Raw genomic sequence first — 8,227 nt, forward strand, 5'->3', positions numbered from 1 at the left:
TCGTGGGTTGGCTTAGGCATACGGAGTTCATTCCATGCCTAAGCATATGGAGTTCATTCCCAATCTAATATCGGATTGGACCGAGGGTTGCGATAGCAAGACCAGCAATAGGATCGACAGCACGCAATGGGAGATCGGGTCAATCCTCGGCTTGCGCATTCTGCCTCTCTGGTTGGCTGAGCGCCCGCACGCTCGTTTCATGGGTTAGCTTAGGCATACGGAGTTCATTCTCTATCTAAGCCCCAGTCGGATCGAGGGTTGTGGCAGCAAGACCGGTAGTGGAATCGACAGCACGCAAAGGAGGATCGGGCTGATCCTCAGCTTGCGCATTATGCCTCTTCGATCGACCTTTTCGGTCGGTTGAGCGCCCGCACGCTCATTTCGTGGGTTGACTTAGGCGTACGGAGTTCATCTCCAGTCTAAGCATATGGAGTTCATTCCCAGTCTAAGATTGGACCAGACTTAGGGTTGCGACAGCAAGATCGGCAGCACGCAGAGGGGACCGGGCCGGTCCTTGGCTTGCGCATTCTGCCTCTCTGACCGAATTAGCGCCCGCACGCCCATTTCGTGGGTTGGCGTAGGCATAGGGAGTTCATTCCATGTCTAAGCCCCAGCTAGACCAAGGGTTGTGGCAGCGGGACCGACAGCACGCAGAGAGGAATCGGGTCGATCCCCGACTTGCGCATTATGCCTCTTTAGCCAGCGCAGTGCTCGAACACTCATTTCGTGGGTTGACTTAGGCATACGAAGTTCATTCCCAGTCTAAGATCGGATCAGACCAAGGGTTGTAGCAGTAGGATCGATAGCATACAGGGGGGGACTGGGCTGGTCCCTGGCATGCGCATTCTACCTCTTCAACCGGTTGAGCACCCGCACGCTCATTTCGTGGATTGGCTTAGGCATACGGAGTTCATTCCATGTCTAAGCATATAGAGTTCACTCCCAATCTAAGATCAGATCGGACAGAAGGTTACGACAGTAGGACCAACAGCAGGATCGACAGCCTGCAGGGAGGATCGGGTCGATCCTCGGCTTGTGCATTTTGCCTCTCTAGTTGGCCTCTCCGGCCGACTAAGCGCTCGCACGCTCGTTTTGTGGGTTGACTTAGGCATACGGAGTTCATCCCTAGTTTAAAGATATGGAGTTCATTCCCAGTCTAAGATCAGACCTGATCGAGGGTTGCAGTAGTAAAACCAGCAGCAGGATCGATAGCACGCAGGGTGGATTGGGCCGATCCTCGGCTTACGCATTCTGCCTCTCCAGCCAGCTGAGCGCCCGCACGCTCATTTCGTGGGTTGTCTTAGGTATACTGAGTTCATTCCGTGTCTAAGCATACGGAGTTCATTCCCAGTCTAAGATTTTGAGCCACGGTGCACATGCTGTGCTCGGGCATGTGCTGGTGCCATTTTTTTTTCACCCGGGGCACCATCATCGGAGCATATCAGAGTGCCTAACCGACGACATTGGTGGTTCTAACGATTGGGGGGGCCGGACGGGTGTGCGCACATGATGTGTGATGGGTGCTGGTGCTTATGTCACAAGCTCCGACCTTAGACTCAGAAACTGTGCGGGCTTAGGCTTGGAATCTCCTCCTTTATGCCTAAGTCAGCCTAAAACATAAGCGTACGGGCACTAGAACAACGGGAAGGGCTGATTACGCAAGTTAAAGAGAAACAGGATAAGAAGCCAGAATTCTAGAAATGCTCTTGTATTCACTGAAACAGAAGTGTTTGATGGTGTACAAATGAGGGAGGAGCAGCCCTCTATTTATAATTTAGGCTTCAGCTTACACTTAATGGCAATATCCCTAGAATAAAGGCTAAAATCATGGGATTATACAGATTACAATCAATCAGGATGCTAACTCCTAATTTTCAGGGTCAACCAAATCTACCAGGATGCTGCTGCTGATCCTGCCTGCTTCCAGAAGCTTCCCTTGTGTGTCCAGCACCTTAGGCCCTTCTGGATATGGTGCAGGTAGCTTGTATGCTAGGCCTTAGTCTCACGGGCTGGCCTGCAAGTTGGGCAGGCATTTTGAACTCGTTTGCTAGGCTTTGCGCGTAGATACCCCCCAACACGCCTGGTCTACGGGCCTCAACCTCTAGCTCACCTACTGGTGCACCTGATATGCCTAGCGTGCCTGTCCAGGGTGTGACATTCTCCCTCACCTGATTGCACAACACCCTCGTTGCATCTTCTGCATGGTACTACCTTTTCTGGTCCCCGAACTACCATAAGTCATCTGCTGATTCCCAGCTCACCTCACTGTCTAGAAGTCCCTTGCAGCGCACCAAGTACTCTTGTCTTGGCTGATAGCTCTTTCATCTCACCTCCTGGTCAGCTATGATGCTGTGGACCTCCTTCTCATATGAGGCCCTTGCTCCCAATGGTGCACGCTTTGACTCTGCCTATCCTGGATCTCCCTCATCCTCATGGAACGGCTTGAGCATGCTCACATGGAACACCGGGTGTACCCTCGGCTTGGGTGGTATATCCAGCTTGTAGGCAACCTTGCCTACCCTCTTGACTACTCGGAAAGGTCCCTCATACCTCTGGACTAGGCCTTTGTGCAGCCCTTTTATGGTGCACAATGGGATGCAGCTTCACCAACACCAAGTCTCCAACCTGGAACTGTACGTCCCGCCTATTCTGGTCTGCCCACTTCTTCGACCTCTTGGTCACCTTGTGTAGACAAACTCTGGCCAAGTCAGTTTGCTCCTGCCATGGCTTGGCAAACTTGTATGCTACTGGATTCGACCCTGTATAACCTGCAGCAATCAAACCGGGTGTTAGTGGTTGTTGCCCTGTCATAACCTCAAATGGGCTCTGGTTCGTTGCCTCGCTCCTTCGCAACTTGTAGGAAAACTGTGCAATATCTAGCAGCTTTGGCCAGTCCCTTTATGTGGCACTCACGTAGTGCCTGAGGTAGGCCTCCAATAGTCCATTCACTCATTTTATCTGCCCATCAGTCTGCGGATGCATACTGGTGGAAAAGTTCAAGTCTGACCCCAATAGCTTGAACAACTCAGTCCAGAACCTACCCGTGAAATGCCCATCCCGATCACTAACAATGGTCCTCGGCACTCCCTAGTACTTAACCATGTTCTTCAGGAACAATCGAGCTGCCTTCTCGGCTGGGCACTCCTTGGTTGCTGGAATGAAGATTCCATACTTGGAAAACCTGTCCACCACTACCATGATGCTTCCAAACCCTTCTGTTTTGGGTAGACTGACTATAGAGTCCAAAGAAACACTCTCCCATGGTCGTTCTGGCACTGGCAATGGCTCCAAGAGACCACCTGGTTTCTTAAGCTCCACCTTGTCCTGTTGGCACACAAGAAAAGTCTTCACATAGGCCTCCATATCATCCCTTATGTGCGGCCAGTAGTACCGATCCTCGATCAACGCCAAGGTATGACTCACTCCGGGGTGTCTAGCCCACCTTGAATCATGGCATTCTTGCAAAACTTCCTTGCAGAGCTTCCCGTGCTGTGGCACAAATAGTCTACTTCCCCCGGTGTACAGTAAGCCATCCTTTAACCAAAACCGCCTAGTCTTACCTTGCTGGGCGTACTCCATCAAAGCCTTGGCTATAGGATCATGCACAAGTCCCTCATTGATGCACGACACCGGTGACCCCTCTGGTTGGCTAATGGCAGCAAGGTTAGCCTTCCTGCTCAGGGCGTCTGCCACTAGGTTTGCCCGCCCTGGCTTGTACTCCATCTGGAAATCAAATTCCGTAAGAAAATCTTGCCATCTCGCCTGCTTGGGGGACAGCTTCTTCTGCATTTGGAAGTAGCTGGTCACCACATTGTACTTCCTAACCACGAACCTTGACCCCAATAGGTAATGGCACCAAGTGCACAAGCAGTGCACCATTGCAGTCATCTCCTTCTCTTGGACTGTGTACTTGCACTCGGTCTCATTCAGTTTCCTACTCTCAAACGCGATTGGACGTCCCTCCTGCATCAACACACCCTCTATGGCAAAGTCTGATGCATCCGTATGCACCTCATACAGCTTGGCATGGTCTGGCAAGGCCAAGACTGGTTCCTTGGTCATAGCCCACTTCAACCTGTCAAAGGCTTCCTGGCACCCTGCGCTCCACTTCTATGCTTTCTCTTTCTTGAGCAAGTCAGTCAATGGCGTGGCTATTGTTGAGTGACCTTTGATGAAGCGTATGTAGTAGTTGACCAGCCCAAGGAACGATCTCAACTCAGTGACCTTGGCTGACGGTTACGACTCCAGGATGGCGTGTATCTTGCCTTCATCCATGCGTATCCTACCACCTCCCACTATGTGGCCAAGGAACGGGATCTCTTACTGGATGAATGAGCACTTTTCCCTCTTGACAAATAGCTTCTGCACCCGTAACACCTCGAACACCTGTCTGAAGTGGTCTACATGCTCTCCCAAAGTTTGGCTGTAGATCACAATGTCATCCAAATAAACCACAATAAACCGATCAAGGAATGACCGAAGTACCTTGTTCATAAGGGTGCAGAATGTTGCTGGGGCATTCGTGAGTCTGAAAGGCATCACTAAGAACTCATACGAACCATACCGAGTGACACATGCTGTCTTTGGCTCATCTCCCTCCACGATCCTGACTTGATAGTAGCCTGAACTCAAATCCAGCTTGGTGAACCACCTTGCGCTCCCAAGTTGATCGAACAAGTTCGCAATGAGTGGGATGGGGTACTTGTTCTTGATGCTCAGCTTGTTCAAAGCCCAGTAGTCTATGCACAGCCATAACAACCCATCATGCTTGCATTGAAATAGAACCGATGCACCATAGAGTGCCTTCGATGGCCTGATGAAGCCAGCATCAACTAACTCTTTGAGCTGCTTCCTCAACTCCTCCAACTCTGGTGGAGACATTTGGTAAGGGGCTCTAGCTGGTGGCTTGGCCTCGGACACCAGCTCGATCTTGTGGTCCACCTCCTTCTTAGGTGGTAGCTTGCTAGGTAGCTTTGCGGGCATTACATCACTAAAGGTCTTCAGCACCTTTAGCACCTCCAACGGTGACTCGATCTCCTTCTCCCTTGGCTTATCATATTTCAGGGCTGCCAAGAAGGTGTCTTCTTGTCTGCTTATCGTTTTGGCAAATTGGATGGCTGACACCACCCGTGACCCAACTCTAGACCCTCTCTTCAATGGCATTAGGCATTGGCACCGGCATCCAAGATGCAAACACAATCGACAAAAGGCACAAGGAGGGCATTAATCTGAACAAGGAAATCCAACCCAATCACAAACTCATAGTCGTCAAGGGGTATTACCTCAATGATCTCCTTGCCTTTCCAATCTCCAAGCTACAACTCCACTCTCTGCACTACTCTAATGGCTGGAACTTCCTCGAAGTTCATCATTTTGATGGTACCAATCCCTTTCTGCACCTTTAGTCCGAGCTTCCAGGCTCTATCACCTGAAATAAAAAGATGTGAGGCACCTGTGTCCACCAGTGCACTCACCTTCTAACCCACAACCATTAGATCCACAAACATCAAGCCCTTTGGCTTGCAGCTCCCCTTACTCTAGACAACATTGAGCACCAATGACCCAAGCTTCGCTACCCCTGACTCTGGCTCCTCATCAAACTCCTTGTATATAGTAGCCAACTTGCCCTTCTGCGGGTAATTGCGTGCTATGTGGCTCCCTCCACATAGGTAGCATGCTAGTGGCTCTCGGTCCCCTTTTGCTTTCCACTTGCCTGCTGGTGGCTTCCTCTCACCATCTTTGGTTGAACGGTCTCAGTCTCCATCCTTGGACTCCCAGTCACGATCCTTCCCCTTGGACTGCTTCTTTCGGTCCCTATCATCCCTACCCTTACCCTTGGGCTTGGTAGACTCAAACTTGTTTAGAGGCTTGAACTCTATCAAGGCCTCGGTAGTAGTCATGGCTTTAGCCAAGTCATGAACTCCTTTCCTTTGTAGCTCGTGCTTCACCCACGACTTCAGCCTATCCATGAAAGCAAATAAGGCATCCTTCTTGCCTAGATCTGAGATCTGTAGCATCAGTTCAGAGAATTTTTGGACATACTTCCTTATGTCCCCTTGCTGGCTCAACCTGCGCAACTTTGCTCGCACTTCATCATCAGCATACTTCAAGTAAAATTGTTCTCTGAACTCCTTTTGGAACTCTGTCCAGGTTCCAATCTTGGTGCTCCCATGCCTGACATCATCACACCTGCACCTCTACCACAATAAGGCTACATCAGTGAGATACATAGCAGCGGTGCTTACCTTTATTGCCTCGTCTTACATGCCCATGGCCTGGAAGTATTGCTCCATACCCTAAAGGTAGTTATCTACTTCCTTGGCTGCCCTAGTCCCCTTGAACGCCTTAGGCTTGGGGACATCCAATCTGGACTTGGACACTCCAGTAAACATGCCATTCCCAATGGCAGTCTTGCAAGCAACGAGCTCACTGGTAAGCTCCTCCATCCACTGGCGCATGGCCTCCATGCCATCGCACAAGGTCAGTACTTTAGCCTCTAAGGTCTAATTCTTTTGGGTGAATACGTCTAAGCCTTTGTTGAGAGTAGCTTGCAGCTCACTTTGGATCTCCTCCCCCATGGAGTCTAGCGATGCAATGTGAGTCTCTACCCCCTCAAGCTTCTCCCCCATGTCGCCCATGGTCACCTCCACCTTGGCCAGCCTACCGTCCATGGTAGACCAGATATCTCTAGAACTGGCTTTCCTCCCTCTTCCACGCCCATGCTTTTGGGCCTCTGGTTGTTGGTTAGCAGCATCACTTTGGGATGCCATCTCCTCTAACCTGCACAACACAAACACATAGAATCAATCTTGCTCTGATACCAACTGTCATGGGCTCCGACCTTAGACTCAGAAATCGTGCGGCCTTAGGCTTGGAATCTCCTCCTTTATGCCTAAGTCAGCCTAAAACACAAGCGTACGGCTACTAGAACAATAGGAAGGGCTGATTATGCAAGTTAAAGAGAAACAAGATAAAAAGGCAGAATTCTGGAATTGCTCTTGTATTCACTGAAACAGAAGTGTTTGATGGTGTACAAATGAGGGAAGAGCAGCCCTCTATTTATAGTTGAGGCTCCAGCTTACACTTGATGGCAATATCCCTAGAATAAAGGCTAAAATCATGGGATTATACAGATAACAATCAATCAGGATGCTAACTCCTGATTTTCAGGGTCAACCAAATCTGCCAGGATGCTGTTGCTGATCCTGCCTGCTTCCAGAAGCTTCCCTTGCGTGTCCAGCACCTTGGGCCCTTCTGGATGTGGTGCGGGCAGCTTGTATGCCAGGCCTTGGTCTAACGGGCTGGCCTGCAAGTTGGACGGGTGTTCTGAACTCGTTCGCTAGGCTTTGCACGCAGATACCCGCCAGCACGCCTGGTCTGCGGGCCTCAACCTCTGGCTCGCCTGCTGGCGCGCCTGATGTGCCTGGCGCGCCTGCCCAGGGTGTGACACTTGGCCTTTATATTGGCCCCCTATCCCTCATCAAACCTTGAGAACTCACATCCCCTTAAAGAGCATTTGAGATTTTATAGGTTTGCTACGAGTAGCCATTAAAGTGTCTGAAATGGGGACACTTTTTTCAAACGGTCACAAAATATTCTCCACTTTGAGTTTTTAGCTGAATTGTTTTGTGCATGCCAACAAAACTCTTTCTAAAAAAATTTTAAAAAACCCTGAACCGTAAAATGTTTCGAAAATCATGAAAAATAGAAAACGGATCATCTTCCCACGAAACTTCACAAGAAGGCTTAGGGGACCATTGTATGAATTTACAAGCCATAAAAATGGCATTGGCAAGGCAGAAATATGAAGATGGGCTTGAACCCACCTATCACCCGTTCGATCCTCGGCTTGTGCATCCTGCCTCTCTGGTCGGATGAGCACCGCACGCTCATTTCATGGGTTGACTTAGGCATACGGAGTTCATCCCTAGTCTAACCATATGGAGTTCATTCCCAGTCTAAGATCGGACCGGATCGAGGGTTGCGGCAGTAAGATTGGTAGCACGTAGGGGGGACCGTGCCAATCCCCAGCTTGCGTATTTTGCCTTTTCAGCCGACTGAGCACCCGCACGCCCGTTTTATGGGTTGCCTTAGGCATAGGGAGTTTATTCCATGTCTAAACCCCAACCGGACCGAGGGTTGTGGCAGCGGGACCGACGGCACGCAGAGGGGGACCGGGTCGATCCCCAGCTTGCGCATTATGCCTCTCCGGTCAGCTCAGCGCCCG

The sequence above is a fragment of the Durio zibethinus genome, chromosome 8 (genome assembly GCF_047325235.1).
Source record: "Durio zibethinus cultivar Kanyao isolate XHJ-2024 chromosome 8, ASM4732523v1, whole genome shotgun sequence".
NCBI classification, from domain to species: Eukaryota; Viridiplantae; Streptophyta; class Magnoliopsida; order Malvales; family Malvaceae; genus Durio; species Durio zibethinus.